The following is a 19137-nucleotide window of genomic DNA, read 5'->3' as shown; positions in this document are numbered from 1 at the left end:
CAAATTCACACCTACCGCATGACAATTGGGTTGATGCCTGCCTTGAAGAAGTTTTCCTCCTCTCTCTACAAGAATCTACTCTATGCTACTCTCTCCCCACCCCCACCCTCCTCTAGCTTATCTCTCCATGCTTCAGGCTCACTGCCTTTATTCCTGATGAAGGGCTTTTGCCCGAAACGTCGATTTCGCTGCTCGTTGGATGCTGCCTGAACTGCTGTGCTCTTCCAGCACCACTAATCCAGTAATTGGGTTGAATAGTTCATGTGGAAGACCGCTGGGATTTTAGTCAAACATTTGTGAGTTTGAATACTGCATTCCCAGTTATAGTTTTTGGGAACTGGATTTAGGAGCTAAGTCTTGTTCCATATGGCCACAGTCTTTGCTCAAAGCATGAAAATTGACATTGGAGCAGGGCAGGTCCTTAAGAAATAAATAACATTGGACAGGTAAATACACATTTTATTATGATACAATAGTTTTATGAAGGTGTGTTATTTGAAATGTTAATTTATAATATTGGCTGGATGTATATATTGCACCTTTTGAAACAAATACTTTTCAAGCAAAGGACACTGGGTACAGCAGCAAAAATGTTGTATTGCACAGAAAGGAAGGTAAAAACAATGACTGCAGATGCTGGAAACCAGATTCTAGATTAGTGGTGCTGGAAGAGCACAGCCCAGCACCACTAATACAGAAAGGAAGGTGCTTGCCTGGAGTCAGAGTCAAAAACAATTGCAGAGAGGGGTCAGGTGTTTCAGTTTGTAGGAAGAAAATATATTTGTTTTAAATACAGACAGTAAGAGATAAATTGTCACAGGCAACGGCCTCTGCATCTGCCTATATATATAAACACACACACAAAGACTGATTCAACACCACGGTCTCCAGGTTTAAAAAAAAAACAGGCATAACTGATCCAGGAAAGTACTCCAGCGCAAATGGATTGTGTAGAAAATGACTTTGTCCACAGACTAGAGATTGAGACAATTTTTTTTGTTCTATCTCTGAATTTAGCTTTTACTTGGCTAAGGTGCTTATGAAATAACACACTGCAAAGTTATTTTTCAAGCTTGTCGGAAATGTGCACATGCATGCTTTCTTTCTTACTTTTCAACAAAGGTAATTGGATATATTTATATATTAATCCCATTGTTAATCATTTATTTTTATTCTGTCATGGGACATGGCTGGTCAGCATTTGCTAACAGTCCCTATTTACCCTTGAGAAAATGGTGATGAGCTACCTCTTGAACCACAGCAGTCCACATGTTGTAGATAGACTCACAAAGCCATCAAAGAGAGACATATGGGATTTTGATCCAGTGATCCTGAAGGAACAGCAATATATTTCCAAGACAGGATAGTCAGTACCTTGGAAGGAACTTTCACATGGTCATGTCCCATGTATCTGTTGCCCTTGCTCCTTAGATGGAAGTGGTCCTGGGTTTGGAAGGTGCTGTCTGAGGATCTTTGGTGAATTTCTGCAGTGCATATTGCAGATAGTACACACTGCTACTACTGGGAATTCGTGGTGGAGGAAGTGGATGCCTATGGATGTGATGCCTAAAGTGTGCTGCTTTGTCCTGGATGGTGTCAAGCTTCTTGTGTGTTGTTGGACCGACACCCATCCAGGCAAGTGGACAGTATTCCATCACACTCCTGACTTGTAGCTTGTAGATGATAGACAGGCTTTGGGGAATCAGGAGATGAGTTACTTGCTGCAGTATTCCTCACCTCTGACCTGCTCTTGTAGACACTGAGTTTATGTGGTGACTCTAGTTGAGTTTCAGGTCAATGGAGACCCCTGGGATGTTGATAGTTTTGGATTCAGTGATGGTAACATGATTGAATATCAAGGGATGGGTGGTTAGATTGTCTCTAATTGGAGATGGTCATTGCCTGGCATTTGTGTGATGCAAATGTTACTTACCACTTGTCAGCCCAATTCCAGATATTGTCCAAATCTTGTTGCATTTGAAGTATCTGAGGATCATGAATAATGCTGAATATTGTGCAATCATCAGCCAACATGTTCACATCTGACCTTATAATGGAGGGAAGGTCATTGATGAAGCAGCTGAAGATGGTTACACCTTGGACACTACCCTGATAGACTCCTGCAGAAATGTTCTGCAGCCGAGATGACTGACCTCCAACAAGCAAACCACCTTCCTATGTACCAGGTATGACACCAACTACAGATGAGTTTGTACCTTGATACCCATTGATTCCAGTTTTGCTAAGGGTCCTTGATGTCCACACTTGCTTGAATGTGGCCTTGATGTCAAGGACTGTCACTCGCACCTCACCTCTGCAATTCAACTCTTTTGTCCATGTTTGAACCAAGGCTGTCATGAGGTCAAGAGCTGATTGTTCACAGCAGAAACCTGGACTTCATTGTGCAGGTTATTGCTGAGCAAGTGCTGGTAATAGCAATGTTGATGACACTTTCTATCACTCTTCTGACAATTGAGAGTAGACTGATGGGGTCTGCAATCTTTGCGACTTTGCTTCAATAAGTTTTTTTTGCAATAAGCTAGTTCTTTACCTATTAATTTAAGAAACCTGGTGGATTTGTTTTTGATAGTTGACAATACCATCTTCCTTTCTACTTTATTGTGACCAGCAGAGAAGCGGGAAAGGAAACAAATTAGACTTCCAATTGGATTATATCAATGTCCATAAACTACCTCAATCACATGGCTTAGAAAATAGACAGTTGTTTTGTTTTTCAAATATTGAAAGAAATGTAAGTAACTGAAGCTTTCCAAAGCAAGTTTTGGCTATACTGTTATTCCAAAACTGAATTTATTGGTTAGTTTTCCAATTTTTGTCAAAAACAAAATAAAACAAAATTATTTAATAAGTGTTTAAAAGTTCACCAGTCAGTAAACTTGCAAAACTATTTTTTTGATGAAATATAATGGTGAAACCAAGGCATTTTGGGTTGGGATGTCAGTATCAGGGTTAAATGCAGCCACGGGCTCTCTACTATCTTGGGAGCATTCACACAACGTTGATATTGGTGGATTTACCAATTAGTGGTCAGAGGAGAAAAGACATGCACTCTAAACTGGGAGGGACACTGGGAGCTTGCAGCATTAAAGGAGCTCCAGTTTACAGACACAGGGAATCAAGGAAGAACATGATTCCATTTTGAGACAATCAAAACCACATTTGTGAAAGGGGAACTCCTCTATTGGCTGTAGCCTGTGGCTACAGCTGTGACAAAGTAGACAAGCAATGCCCAAGTGATCCCCTGGAGCACAAGCCACTCCACTGCCCTGATGTGCCTTTGAGAAGTAATCTCTAGACAACTGCCATATTAGGGATGAAAGCAGGAGGCACATACAGATCCAATCAGTCTTTGACCATGGCTTTGTTGGTCAGTCAATTACTTGGTAATCTGTCCACCTCTGAGAATTAATAACCATTCCGCACCCAATCCAGCCTTTTCCAAACAGCTCAGACTGGGATGATGCGCTCAGTGGCATAAAATTACACACTCACCCAACACTCATCTCACATTGCACTTTGAAAATCCTGCCCCAGATGCTGCAAGTTTCAAACGCAATAATTCATAGAATAGCCCAACCGAGAAAGGTGAGTCATTCTATTTGTGTTCTCTCACTGAAAAGATTTGACAGTCACTTTGTTTCATAAACAAGTTGTTCCTTAATAAATTTTACCAATTTTTCTGGAAACCTATTCTATTTGTTGACCACCTTTTTCTGTAAGCTTTCTAGGTTTTTCAGTTTCTTCATTTCCATTTCCCTTGGAACTCAACTTTGAAACTGGGACAATTCTTTTGGTTCTTGTCTGCATTTCCACCTGTAATTATCTAAGCCCCTATCCTACACTAACCAGAATGGGATGCAGTACTCATGCTGAGATCTCTTAGGTAAATGCAGTTTCATTATATCTTACTTTGATTTGACATCTGCTGTTTTGGCCAATAACTTTGCATTTTGTTAGTTTTATTGCTTGTTGATGTGCATTGGTTGAACATGTTGAAGATTGAGATACTAATACTTTGAAGTAATCTTAACATCATCATAGCGAGCTCAAGACCATTCATGGGGCTTGTGGCCAATGTTTTCCCAATGCATAAGCAACTGAGCAATGGCAACAAATTTGAGAAAAAAGTGCTGAGAGTGAAAGAAGTTTGTTCTTGACGTTGAAAGAGAAGACTTCAGATTTTCCCCTTCAGGCTTCAAAAGCTGGATGAGATGTTAAGTGGCAAGCGCTTCTTTCCACGCATTTGTATTTCACCATTAGATAATCTCAGCTCACACACATTCAGTTTCTGATTCTTCCTGGAACTGATGAGGAACTAGATGGTGCCTATTCCGAACTTTAAAATGAGAGTGGTTACCTGCAGAAGCAGCTCGCCAGTTGATTCTCTGGACATCCACGTCTATTTATCAACACCTCATGGAACATTCCATGGGCAATGACTGCTTACAACTTTCTCCCACCAACGTTGGTATTGGCAAACTGCCGGTTTCACCAAGTCACCAAGGCTGATCTCAGACCCACTCGGAATCCACTTCATGATGTTTAGCACACAGACACATGCAGCCATCTCATTATTTTTCATAAGATTCATCATATAGTTTGTATCTTCATTTTTTAGTGCTAATTCAGTTTGTGCTCACTGAGAGGCCACCAGCCTTCATGCATTGCTTAGGTTTTTAGTCAGAGGGAAGGGTGGCTTAGTTGGAGGCTGAGGTGGATGAGAACCATTGAGTGGAGAAGCTGCATGAATAGCAAGAGCTCCTTGATGGAAGTTGTGTGCGATGACAGAGTTAAAGTGAGAGTGAAATAGTGGAGAGAAAATGATGGCACTTACCTTTGCAGAGCATGAACGATCATCATGAAGTGGTACTGTACATTCCATGAAACTGTACAGATCTGGGCTGCTACCTCAGTCCATGCTGGCTGGGTCTGTTGCCATGGGCTTTGTTGTTGGTCCACAGGAAAGAGCATGGCTTTCCTCTCTATTAACCGTTTCCAGGTCCCTCTCTGCAAAGCAGAGTGTCAGCTCCAGTGAAAAATGTTGCAGCCACAGACAATGAAGATCAGTTCCTAGCTTGTAGCATTTGAAATGGTGCACAGCTGGGGTTTCAGTATGGTATCCACAGTACGTGGGGCACAGGATCCTAGCAATGCCAAGTGTTTCCACCTCGGCTGATCACATGACTGAATGAGACGGGCACCATGGAGCTCAACTGCATAATTCATGAGATGAGTCGCAGAAATTGCTTATGAAAAATTGTTATGTACTATGAAGAGGAAACCCCCCCCCCCCCCCAACATGTAACTTGGCAAAAGTAATGGGGCAATTTAGTTGTATTTAGTCTCTGATTAGTTTCTTTTCCTATGCATAGTACTTTACAGGGTTCAGTTAGCTCAGTGGGCTGGATAGCTGGTTTGCAATGCAAAATGACATCAACAACAGCAGGGGTTCAATTGCTGCATGTGCTGAGGTTAGCCATGAAGGTGCCACCTACTTAACCTCTCCCTTTGCCTGAGGTCTGGCAACTCTCAGGTAAGACTACCACTGGTTATCTCTAATGAAAGAATAGCCTTCTGGGACTATGTTTCATTGGTTAAATACATTTACTATATACAATACTTCATATTGTGCCTTACACAGTCCTCGTAGAGCTATACTTATTGGTAATTTACATGACACATTGAAGCTGTATCAACTTGCCTTTCTCAAAACTCTGTGTTTCCTGTCCTCCACAACATTGCTCACCTAAGGAAGTGGAGGGAGTGACAGTATGAGCCAGACAATTTCACAGCATGTTACAACAAGGACTGCAATTGTTTTCAATATCAACACAGTCATCAGCAGCTCAGAGAGAAGTGTTTGAGGAAGGAGAACTTAAAATCTATTGGGCCTGCTATCAGAAGAGAATACATTGATTTTTGTGGCAACATTCAAGTTGACAATCAGCAGCCCACAGCATCTATCAGAAATTGCCACTAATAGCTTAAAGAATACTGGAGTTCTGCTTGAGGAATTCTATTTTTCAAAAGCAAAGTGCCCTGGAGTGAGTGACATCATCAGCGCTATTTTCATGGAAGCCCCAAAACAGTAACAGGACAAGCCTGATATAAAATGATCTCACAAGGCCATTGATCATCCCCAGTTGGCATCTATTCCAATTGATCATTTGGAAAGAATATTCTTGGTGGCATTCACACAGATTCGATACACATGACAAACAGTTTCACGCAGATTTTGGATTGTCCAGCTGAAAGGTCCAACTTTGTTTGGGCCTGGGATGCATCACATGATATTATGAACTTTCCAGGACTTTATACTAGTTCCTTCTTTGGTTCTCAAAAAGGACTGAGTTGCAAAAAATCAATCCCTTTAGAAGCTTGGCTAGATTGGGGCCTGGCTAGATTGGGGCCTGGCTAGATTCCTGCCTACCCACAATAGCCTGTAATATCATATCTACCTCTGCCTTAAAAATATTCAATGACCTCATGACACCACTCTCTGGGAAAGCAAATTCCATAGACTTTACTCATCTCCAATCTAAATGGGAGACCCCTTATTTTTTGAACTGATTCCAGCTTGTTCAACAAGAGGAAACATCCATTCTGTCAAGTCCCACAGGATCTACAATGTCTCAATAAGATCGCTTTCTTCTCTACTCCAATGGCTACAAGCCCTAGCTGTCTAACCTTTCCCCAAAAGGTAACCATCTCATCTCAGGATTCAGTCGAGTGAACATTCTCTGCACTGCTTCTTATGCAATTATGTGCTTACTTAAATAAGGTGACCAAAACAGGACTTGGTACTTGAGAATATAGTTTCACCATGCCCTGTTCAACTGTGGCAAAACTTCCCTACTTATATGTTCCATTCTGATTGCAATAAATAACATTCCATCTGTATTCCTAATCACTTGCTGTACCTTCATGCTAATGTTTTATGGTTCGTATACCAGAACACCCAGGACACTCTATACCTCAAAGCTTTGCAATCGCTCTATTTAAATAATATGCTCCTTTTCTAATTTGCTTGCCCTAGGAAACAAGTTCACATTTTCCCACATTATACTTCATCTGTTAACCTTTTGTCTCTCAAACTACCATCTTTCAGATTCCTCATGTTCTCTTCATAACTAACCCAAACCTTTATACCCTTCTTTGGGCCATCAACAAATTTGTAAACCGTACATTTGGTCCTTCATCTAAATCACTGTTATAGATTGTAAATAGTTGAAGCCCCTATTTGATCGCACATATGTCACTCCACTCCACCTCTAGCCAACCCAAAGTTGATCCATATATGTCTATGTTTACTATCAGCTAATCAATCCTCTATTAACCCTAATATATTAACATCTACATTATTAGTTCTTAATTTGTTTAGCAACCTTTAATATAGCACCTTGTCAAATATCTTCCAGAAATTCAAATACAGCACATCAGATGGTCCTCCTTTGACGTGTTGCTTGTCACTATCTCAAAAAATTCTATTAAGTTAGTCAGGCATGACTTTCCTTTCATAAAATCATATTGACTCTGCTTGAATGTATTGACTTTACCAAAGCGCTCTGCTTTAATCTCTTCAATAATAGATTCAGCATCTTATCTCTGACAGCTTTTAAGTTAACTGATCTGTAATTTCCTGCTTTCTAACTCACTTCTTGCTTGTATAGAAGGAGTGACATTTGCTATTTTACATTCTCATGAGACCTTTCCGATTAGAATGTTAACATTGATGTAACTATTATCTCAGCAGCCAATTCTTTTAATATGCTAGAGCAAAGTCCGATTAGAAACTGGAGACTTGCCAGCTTTTAGTACTAATAGTTTTTTTAAAGTACACATTCCCTTGCGAATATAATTGTCCTAAATTCCTCTCTTTCACTTCTTGAATTACAAGTATATATGGGATGTTATTTGTATCCTCTGCAATGGAAACATGGAAAATGTTTGTTTAATACATTTGCCATTTCCTGGTTCACCATTAATAATTCCCAGACTCACTCAAGAGTAGCACGACTCGCTTTGCTTTTCTTTCTTGTCAAGATGAGTATAACCTTTGTACATTTAAAAGATCTCTGTGGAAATTTTTAAACAATGTATCTGTCAACAAAACAAGTCAGAAGATTTTAATATTTTGGGGAGGGCAGTGATTGAAATATGAACTGTTACATTGAGTCTTATTTCAGTAAGATGTATTAATTAAATTGAACTTATGACACAAACACAGGCCATTGGACCCAACCAGTATACGTCTATGGTTATGTTAGATTCGAGCCATTTTCTTGCTTTTCCTGGTGCATTGGTAAGAAAGAACTTAGATATTGGTGAGAAAAAGAACAACTTGCCAAAGCATTTCATCTCCCAAAAAGCATTTGGTAATGTACCAGACACTAGGCTACTCTATAAAATAACAGTCCACGGTGCTGGAGGTAGTGGATCAACATGGATGGGCTAACATGGATAGCAGAGAATTGGCTAACTAATAGCCAGTTGGGATAAGCAGGGCATATTCAGGGCAACAGCCAGTAACTAGTGGTGTGTCACAGGGATCAGTGCTGGGACCACAATTATTCATAAGTTATATTAATGATTTGGGTGAGGAAAGTGAAAATTCTATAGCCAAGTTTGCAGATGATACAAAAATAGATAGGAAATTAAGTAATGAGGATGGAGAGTCTACAGAGGGACATAGACAGGTTAAGTGAGTGGGCAAAATTTGACAGATGGAATATAATGTGGGAAAAAATAAGATTATGCAATTTCTTTGGTCAAAATAATAGAAGAGCCATATATTATTTAAATGGGGAGAGACTGAAGAAGGCTGCAGCACAGAGGAATTTATGGGTCCTTGTGCATGAATCACAAAAAGAAGGCATCCAAGTTCAGCAGGTAATGGGAAATGTAAGTGGAGTCTTTGGCCTTTATTTCAAAGGGCATGGACTATAAAAAAAGGAAGATCTTGCTAAAACCAGATACGGAACTTGTCAGACAACACCTGGAACATTATGAGCAAAAACAAAAGCCGAAGTTGCTGGTAAAATTCAGCAGGTCTAGTATCATCTGTGGAAAGAAAGTAGATGAAATGTTTTGGGTTCAGTGAATCTTCTTCAGAACAGTCTTGGAAGATTGCTGAAGAGATGTGCTGTTTGATATGATTCATCGGTCTTTGGGAATTATGGCCTACATTCTAACATCACAGGCATTGAAATTTACATACAACATTACTCATTCATTTGATAGGTAGAATGTCTTACTGACTTGATGACAGCAACCTGTTAGTGGCAAACATCTGTTCCTCAAACTTTTAAGTTACCTTGCCCTCACAGAGTAATCTAAGGTTCACTTGACACTTTTTGAGACAAAGAGTGGCAACCATAGGCCCGATCATGAATGTGAGTAAACTATAATTTGTCTAGCCTCCTCTTAAATGCATCTATAGTATTTGTTATAACACTCCATTTGGTAGCAAGTTCCACATTTCAATACTTTCTTAGTGAAAGTGTTTGTTTGGAATTCACCTTTGTATTTGTACTCTCAGATCTAATTCTAGTTCTTTTCCCACCCTTCCTTGACTTGCACCTTCCAAATAATAAGTGGTCTCCCTACTTATCCAACCAAACTCTACCACCTCACATTTATCTGTATTGAAATTAATTTGCAAAGAATTTCCACCATTCTACAAGTTTGTTAATGTCCTTGTGTCGCAGTTCTCTTCAGTCTTGACTTTCTCCCACAATTTGGTGAAATCCACAAATTTAGAAATAATGTGTTGAGCTCCAAGTTCAAATCATTAATGTAAATTGTGAACAGCAGTGATCCCAGCCTGACCCTTATGGAACACCATTTCCCATTTCTAGTCATTGTGAATAATCACATTTTTAATTCCACTTTCTGCTTTGTCTTGAATCCAAGTAGCAATTCGTTCTGCTACTTGTCCCACACTTTTTGATCATTTTAATTTATTATGTGATATATTTTCAAAGGCCTTAGGAAAATTCTGATAAATTACGTTTATTGAACTAGCATTATGTACTACACTGTACCTTCTCAAGACATTCAGTGAGGTTAGTCAACACAAATGTTTTTTGAAATCCAGGCTAAGTGTTCATTATATTATTTCTATTCTAGATATTTTTTGATTTTCTCCTTTCCTAGGAATTACATTATTTTTCCCACTGTTGATGTTGCGCAGACTGTCCTATAGTTCCTGGACATGTTCTGTCTTCCTTCTTAAATATGAAAATTATGTTAGCCATCTGACACTACACATTTTCCTGATGAATTATTAAATATTTGTAATAATGCTATCTATTCCATTTTTGTTTAGGTATGTTTAAAATTTGTCATTTTAATTATGAACAGAGATTGGATCAACAGAGCTTATTTTTCAGGAGACTTATGGAGGGCATAGACAGTGTAGACAGGAAAACACACTTCCACTTGGTGGCAGAATTAATAGATTTAAATTAAGGGTGAGCAGGTTTAGAGAGGATGTGTTTTCACCCAGAGGGTAGTGGGACTGACTGCCTGTAAGGATGATGGAGACAAAAAACATAACATTTAAGACGTATTTAGATGTAGACTTGCAATGCCAGGGTAAGGCCATGATGCAAGAGCTGGAAAATGGGATAAGAATAGTTAAGTAGTTTTTTTGGATAGGTGCAGACTTGATGGGCTGATGTGCATTTTTATGGCTCTATGACTGTAATCCATCTGGACCAGATTTTTATCCTCCTACAAATGGGTGGCATGGTGGCTCAGCAGTTAGCACTGCTGCCTCACAGAGTCACTGGTTCAATTCTAGCCTCAGGCGACTGTAGGTGTGGAGTTTGCACATTTTCCCTATGTCTGCATGGGTTACCTTCCACAGTCCAAAGATGTGTAGGTCAGTTGAATTGGCCATGTTAAATTGCCCATAGTATTAGGTGTATTAGTCAGAGGGAAATGGGTCTGGGTGAGTTACTCTTTGGAGGGTTGGGTTGGGCCAAAGGGCCTGTTTCCATACTATAGAGAATCTAATCTAAACTTGTTCATCTTATCAAAACACCCCTGTCTTTAATAATAAGTGCAATTATCTTGCACATCTCATAATTCAGTGTCATATCTACTTGTTTTATTTCCTTGGTAAATGGCAAAGCAAAAGAATTATTTAATTATTCTATCCTCTCTCTATTGTTACCCTTCTTGCACTATCACACCCAGACCCTTGATGGTCCTATTCCCACACAATTGATGTGCCTGTAAAATATTTTACTATGCAGTTTTACATTCCTTAATAATTTATTTTAGTTTATTATTCTACTTTGCTTTCCTAATGTTTTTTAGACTTGTTTCCTAATCCCTTTGTATTGTCTCTCATGCACTCCTTTGCTGTCTATGTTCTTAATACACACTTCTTTTCTAAAGATCTGATGTTCCCTAATGTCGATCTTCGTCCACGGAATTTTATTCCTGTTTAGTTTAGACCATTCCTTTTAACAGAATATCTTTTTTGTTACTTTTCTCTCTTTATGTATTAATATTTTTCCTGGAGACATTTTAGGGAATGAAGCTGCTCAGAGACTTAATGCAGGAACTTAATATTTTCCTGTTGAAAATAGTATTGGAGTATAGCTTTAAAAATTCAAATAAAATTCTTTCCCTCCAGAATTATTACAGAAACAACTTATTGTCTTGCAATTTCAGTGAATTTTACACAGTGAATTCTTTGACTTAGAACTTGTCCCATACAAAGTAGTCCATTAAATCATGCATGCATTTCTCACGCCCTTTGCTCTAACCAGACATTAAAATAAACTTGTTGAACATTCCAGATAATTTTCTGCTTCATATCAAGTTTGTCCTTGTCAGAAGGGCCCGCACTTCAAATGTTCAACTGAACATATTTCCTTCTGACGCTCCAGATGGATAGTATAGTTTTAAAATGTTTTACAAAACAAATGCCTGTCTTCCAAAACATGACTGTTTATTTCTTATCCTTCCTTTATTAAATCTCTTGCTGAAATTCTACAGGGAAAGAAAACCTGAATTTTAACTTATAACATTCATTTGCTTCACATATAGTAACTGACAATGAATATATTAAACTAGTAAAGTAATGAACTACATATGTTTAGAAGCCTGATACTGATGAACAGTGCAAACATAGCTACAGTATTGCTGACTTTGCAACACACGAAGTGAGGTCACCACTGAAACTGTTCAAATAACAAAACACTCTTTGTACCACATGAGTGCAGCTTTCTCTTTGTACACATAACATCACTGTTTAATGGCATGTTTACAATATAAACCTTGGTTATCTTGTAGTTTGACTTAGAAAAAAGTTGAAAATCATTACACAGCTGGCCTACGTTATGATTAATATCCAAACACTTGGAGGAGTTTTAAATGTACTCATTTAGTGCTATAACACAGATTTAATTTGTTAACTATTTAGAAATATAATTTGTAACCATAATCTGGAAAGCCTATAGATGTTCCTTCATCCATTTTGCTTTTATTTGCCTGTAATCAATCACAGATGTTATTGTTTAGCAAAATATTTTTCTCTTCAATTCCCCTCAAGATATTTTATGATTAGTTATGTTATTAAAAATACATAAATGTTTGGATGTTTATGTAATTTTACCTTCCTTAGGATGTACAGTTTCTATTAGAAGTCCTGAAGTAACAGGGATAGGGATTTTAATATGTCAGTTTCCGAAATAGAAATCACACCACACACATGAATGTGAGTCAGTGGCCATTGCTTCTCCCAGGACTTATTTCCAGATGTTCAATGGAAATACTTTAAGAATTACTGACCATTTCAAACAAAAAAAAGCCATATCCACCATGAATCAATAAATCTGCTGCTAAAGCTCTGTACAGGATTTGTCAATAAAATAGATACTTTTTCTATTTTATAAATGTTTTACCTTATGACAGAAAGTTGAATACGTTTTCATTTCTGTCACATTGATTCGCAATGCACTTGTTATGGAAGTCAATGTCAGCAATTCTAAGTTCAACAACATTCAGTCAATAAAAATAGTGTGATTCCTTTTTTGATAATATGTGATTTCCTTTTAATCTGGCAACAAAAATGTTTGAGTTTTTAATTTAGATACATTTCAAAATTAAAACATTTCTAAACATTTCCTTGGGGACATTATCATGACAAATTCCAAATTGTGAAATGAGAAACAGATTGTGGGAGTGAAAAAACTATCTGCTTGAAAAGACTAATTGAGTTAAACAATAAATGACCCTGGGGTTTCAAACATTCAGCACACAGTACACTGCCCAATTTCTAGACAAGCACTCAAAAAATCTTCTCATATCAGCCAGTAAATGAGAACAGATGTCAGTTTTTCACTCTGCACAAGAAAGAGGGAGATTTTGCCTTCATTAGTCTAGCGTGAATAGTGGTGAGAAAGGCGTGAAAATATGGAATGAATAGAAATATCTGATTCATGAGATCGAGAGAAATGTTCCCATTTGATCCCTTCAAGTCATAAATTGTGAATTCGGAATCTTGCCATTGAATTGCAATTACCTTTTTTCTATGTATTTCCACATCAATTATAACCCCAACTTCCCTGTCCAATTCTCTTCTTCGAGAAACTAGACTGTGAATTCTTGAAATGTAAATCAGAACAGGCAGTTGATAGCTTCTCCTGGCTATAATTCAACTGCTTTTTCACAACAAAATAACTGCATGCTCCGTGGCCTCAATCTTCCTTGACCCTTTATTCACACAAGTCGGCAGTGACAAGCCACAACCATACCACATCACCACGCTTCTTGGACTAGTTTAACAAACATTTCATCCCTTCCATACTTTACTTTAAAGCTCAGGAACATCAATGACTTGCACGATTCTGCCAGGTCACTTTGCATACAAGAATGCACAGGCCTCTCATGTTTTACACAGTTTGTTTTCAGTTTGTTTTCTTAGCACTTGATCACAATACTACTTACTTGAAGACTGACAGCCCCTGTACATTTCATTTTGGTTTTCTGGTTCTCACTCACTGACATCAGCCCTGAGTTAGAGCCTACCAGATTCTGTGGCACACATTGCCTTTTAACAACGAAACACTTAGTTTGGGGAGCACTGAATAGTCAATCTAACAGTTAAATAGTAGGTGAACATTTGCTGTACAGCACCAGGCTACATCAGCAGCAGACCTGCAGAATAAGCCAATGATGTGTAAAGGTTAAGGCAGAGTCATCCTTTATGGTCAGTCCAGAGGTACCTCTACAGTCATTCAACGGGCTCACCAATTACACTACAGAGGATTGGTCATGGTCAGTCAGGCATGGTCTTACCAGTATCTGGGATCTATGTCCATGCAGTCAGGGAACTGGGCCACGGTCAGTCCTTCAGCTCAATTGCAAGCAGTCCAGGGATTACAGATAGATCACCTGAGTGCTGCTGAGACATCAGTCTGGGGAACGGGCCATTTTTTTCCTGTATTGAGTATGATGGAAGAGCAAATAGTGGTGATGGTGAAGAGAAGAGATGGTGACACATCCCCAGTGAGTGAGTAGAGGGAAGGAAGGGTTAAGAGTTGAAAAGTGTGGCACTGGAAAAGCACAACAGGTCAGGCAGCATCAGAGGAGCAGGAGAATCAACATTTTGGGTATAAGCCCTTCATCAGGATGCCCACCTTGAAGAAGTTCTCCTCCATTTCTCAGTCCTTACTTTCTCTCAGGAAGGGTTGGGTGAGAGCTATTGAATGGACATGATGCAGACAATTCCTAGGGTGGTATTCTATGAGATGTGTGTACACTGGCAGAGTTAGGGACAGTGTAAGTGTGATGTAACAGAAAGAAGATGGAAGCTCATTACGTAACACAGAACATCATTGATCTTCTTTCTACACTGTCGGGTGTTCCTTTTGCTTGGGACATAGGAGGTCACATCACCATACACAAACTGCTGAGGCAGTCAACTGGAAAGAGGACAGCCCTCCTCTCCACCACTCTGCCCACCAGCACCTCTTCTCCATGCTCACAAAAAACAGGAAGAGAACTTTCTTTCCTCGGCTACATGCTCAATAATAACAGTCGAGCTTCACAGTGTGAGAGACAGTTTCTTGCTTGTAGTGTCTGAAGTAGTGTACAGCCGGACTTTAAATATGGTGCTATGGACAAGTACATTGGAGGGGCCCAGCAGAGGCCCTTTGGCTGGTCAATTCCCCAAAAACGATGGCACTCAAGATCCTGTGCATTATTAATAAGGTGAAGGAGGGAGATTTGTGTGAGAAAGGTTGCTCTGAGCCATGGTGGACCAGGGACCATGAATCACACACTTTAATTACAAACAAAAAAATTCCATCCAAACGTTTCATTTTTGATACATAAGAATTGAACCACATAAATCAAACCGTGTTGTTCTCAGCTTGTATTGGAATGACCATCCAGTCTTGTACTCTCTTCTGGCCCTGCACATTACAGGAATTGCACATTTTGTTGTCAACTGAGCCCTGAAACACACAAGATGAAAAATACATACCATGGTTATCACCCATTATTAATCGTTCTTAGCACATCAAATCTAGTCACTGGTTGCAGTTTTATCAGCGCTTTTGAGGTGGTACAAAGCTATTTCAAGAATGTCATATTACATTTATATGTCAGGCACATTCTCATTTGATCCCAGAATGCACAAAATCAATCAATTTAAAACACCACCATGGTACCTTCTTATGATTCTTGGATTTTCTGTGAATGCAGGAATCTCCAAGATGGTGCTAAACCAAGATTCAGAAGTACTCAGGTAGTTTATTGAATCTTCTGTATAGCTTAACAGTTTGTTGTGGAGTTAACTCATACTTACGAGAAAATAGAAACTGTCACCTGCTCCTTCTGAACAACATTATAGGTAGATTTCTTGAAGTGGTCCCAGATGAGTTAAAGCCATAGATGTTAGCGTCATAGAGATCTACAGCATAGAAAAAGGTCCTTGACCTCATCATGTCTGTCCTGGTCAAAAACAACCTGATATATAAGTTGGTCTTTGAAGCCTAGAAAAATCTCTGCCAAGAATAGGGTTCAACTTATTCACCAAGTACATGCAGAACATTATTTTGGGGCCATCTTATACATCACATTTTATGGTGAAGATATCTTTAAATCAACCTGTTTAAATGGTTTATTACAACTCTGAGTCTTCTGACTCAGATAAGGACATTACCACTACACTACAAGAGTTCAATATTCTATGGCATCTATTTGCTTGACAAGCATGTACAATCTCAAACAGTTAGGCAAACACAGGAATAGAAAAGACCATTTATGCCCTTTCACTATTTAATGAGATCATCACTGATTGATATTCTAATTTCCTAATAAAGAACATTGTGCCTTTGACCCATATTCCTTAGGATTATCAATCCATCAAAGCTCCATCAATCTCAGTATTAAAATTAGCAATTGCTCTATTAGTAACTGTTGCTTGTGGAAAATAATTTCAAACTTCTAATATGCTTTGCAAGAACTTTCCCTAATTTCACTAAAACAAAGGGACTGACTTTAACTTTTAGTCTGTGCCCCGGTTGTCAACTTTGAAACTAATGAAAGTAGTTCCTCCCAATCTACCTGTAGGGTCCCCTTAATATCTTAATCACTGTAATGAAATCACCCTTTAACCTTTTAAATTTCATGGAATGCAACCTTTGTCTTGTTTAATGTTTCCTCAATGTTTAAACCTTGGAGTCGATCCATTATTCTAGTGTAGATGCATGGCCCTCTCTGCCAATCACTTTATAACTGTACTGGCATCAGCAAATTAATGCGTAAGGAGGAGGTCAATTGAATGGGATTGTCACTAATTTGTATCTGCTCATAGAGGAAGAGGATTGTGGAAGTTAGAGACTGATCACTTCAGCAAACTATAAGAGTTCCTCAGTACATTATCTTACTCTCATTCATCTTTAGTTCCTTCTGTGGGCTTTCCCTCCATGATAAGGAAAAAAGTTTGGCTCTTTACTCATGTTGCAGTGTTTAGTTCCATTCACAATTTCCAAGTTAACAGGATTTATTCTGCCCAAATAAACAAGATCTGAACAGCACCAATCTTTTTGCCATTAAACAGCAAGTCATGTTTGTGTTGCACAAATATCAAGAAATTAACATTTCTGATTAAAGAGAGCCCAACCACATTCCCTGGACATAATTGGCTCAACCAACAAGAAGACCTATATTTAACATTAGAGGGGTCACCATTGAGTAGAAACTCACTGGAATTGTCATTCAAATCCTTTGGCTACTAAAGAAGTGTACAAAGTGGTTCACTTCCTGATTCCTCATAGCTTTGATAAAAATCACAAATCAAAGTAAGAATTGTGCTGAAATACTCTCCACTTAACTAGATGGTCAGCTACAATAATACTCCAATAGTGTGACATTATTCAGATCCAAATACTCCATTTGACTGACTTGCTTAAAAATCTACTTCCTACAATCGTGGCTATAGTACATTTTACCTGAACATGATTATGTGGGCATATTCTGCAGCATCTCTCAATCTCATGAACAGCATCACTTCAAGGACAATGATAGTAGATACTGGAAATGCCATGCCTCCAGGTCACAAAACAGGCTGACTTCATATACAGCCATAACTTCATATATAGCCATTTCCTCATTGTTGCTGAATGAAATTTCTAGAACACCTTTGCTAAAAACACTTTGGAAGCATTTTAACTATTTGGACTGCAATATTTTAACATAAAGACTCATTACCATATTCTGCTTTGCCAGCAACACCTATGCTCGAAGGAATATTTCCAAGAAAGGACACTAGATAGTTGAAAAACAGGTGGGTCACAAGACTAACATCTTCCCAACTCTATGGAACAGCCCAGAAGACCATATAAGATCTTTATATGATGATAATAGGATTAGAAAAGGTCTCTTGTTATCTGTACTTGAACACAATAAATGATGCAGACATAGTATTTCTTCATTATAAATCATCCACGATAGGTACTTGATCACCACTATGATAAGGGAAGAGTTACTAACATTTGGGATTTTGGGAAACCAGAGGATGAAAGCCAGTTAGAGAGATTCTGTTCTCATCAACCATGAATGTGAGCACTGAGGATGTTCTGGCTATGCTGCTTGATGAAGCCAGGGCAAGGAAAAGAAAACAATACATCGATTTTCCAAGCTAGTTAGCTGTGGGAATCAATCTTAATGTGAAAGAAAGTCATAGGCTTCTCACATTTGAACAGAAATGCAAACTTGTGCAATTTCAGGCAGATAGTGGATCATCTTTTAACACAGTCAAGGCTTAAAGATTTGTTCAGCATGCCATGAAAGTTATGAATGAAATTATTCCAGCTATTTGACTGTCCTGAGAGCTTAGGCAAAACAAAGCAGATCGGATAGAAAGAGGTACACTGAATCCCACCTGATGAATTGGAGAAAGCTAAAAAGTTCATGTATACTGTACAACCTGAATTTGAAATACAGGCATTTAATCCAGGAAAAAGTAAGTCCTTGTCTTTGTGGAGTGTCTAAGAGAAACAGGAAATCTTTCAACGCCACATTTTTGATAAGTACCTCTGAGTCCTATCTGATCAAGGATCTTTTACCAGCTGAAAAGTAATGTAACAAATTGGACTTTTCATAAAAAAAGGTGGGAAACTTTAGACATTCTTACTGGATTGAGCAGCAACTTTGTTAGTAAACCAATTTGATGCTGCCAATTTGCAATCAAATGGGAGGTGAGTGGGTGCCAAAATTGGAACGCTGCCTGCCCATTTGAAAGAATAAACAACTTGTTGAGCTTGTTAAGAAAGACCAATCAACTACAATTTTTCATTGCCCACTCCATTTTTTACTAGTTGCATGGAAAAATGTTAAGAGTGAATTATGCCAAGTACATTCATGCGGTCCAAGGACAAATGAAAGAGCCAGCAAACAGTTCTATGGCTGCAAGTAGCAGCAAAGTCTGCCATTAAAGATGGCAGTGTTTGCTTGTTAATAGACTTTCTTTGTTCAAGTACTCAATGCTTGATTCAATGTGTTGAAATGATAGGAAATACAAGCAGACCAAACACTTTTCATTCCACCTTCTTTACCCAACCAGAAGCTGTATAAAAGCGAGACCCTAAA

The 19137-nt window shown here is 38.6% G+C and overlaps 1 long non-coding RNA gene across 1 annotated transcript in view; it reads right to left on the bottom strand.

Annotated features, from left to right (window-relative positions):
• Positions 1 to 13102: 13102 nt before the first annotated feature.
• The window catches only part of LOC140481398 (uncharacterized), a 29183-nt gene continuing 23148 nt past the window's right edge, over positions 13103 to 19137 (bottom strand). Inside the window, exon 4 of the long non-coding RNA XR_011961519.1 lies at positions 13103 to 15497. This is a non-coding gene — a long non-coding RNA (uncharacterized lncRNA). The remainder of the gene's footprint in view (positions 15498 to 19137) is intronic.

Source organism: Chiloscyllium punctatum, chromosome 9 (genome assembly GCF_047496795.1).
Source record: "Chiloscyllium punctatum isolate Juve2018m chromosome 9, sChiPun1.3, whole genome shotgun sequence".
Lineage (NCBI taxonomy): Eukaryota > Metazoa > Chordata > Chondrichthyes > Orectolobiformes > Hemiscylliidae > Chiloscyllium > Chiloscyllium punctatum.
This window is presented reverse-complemented; position numbering and strand designations above follow the sequence as displayed.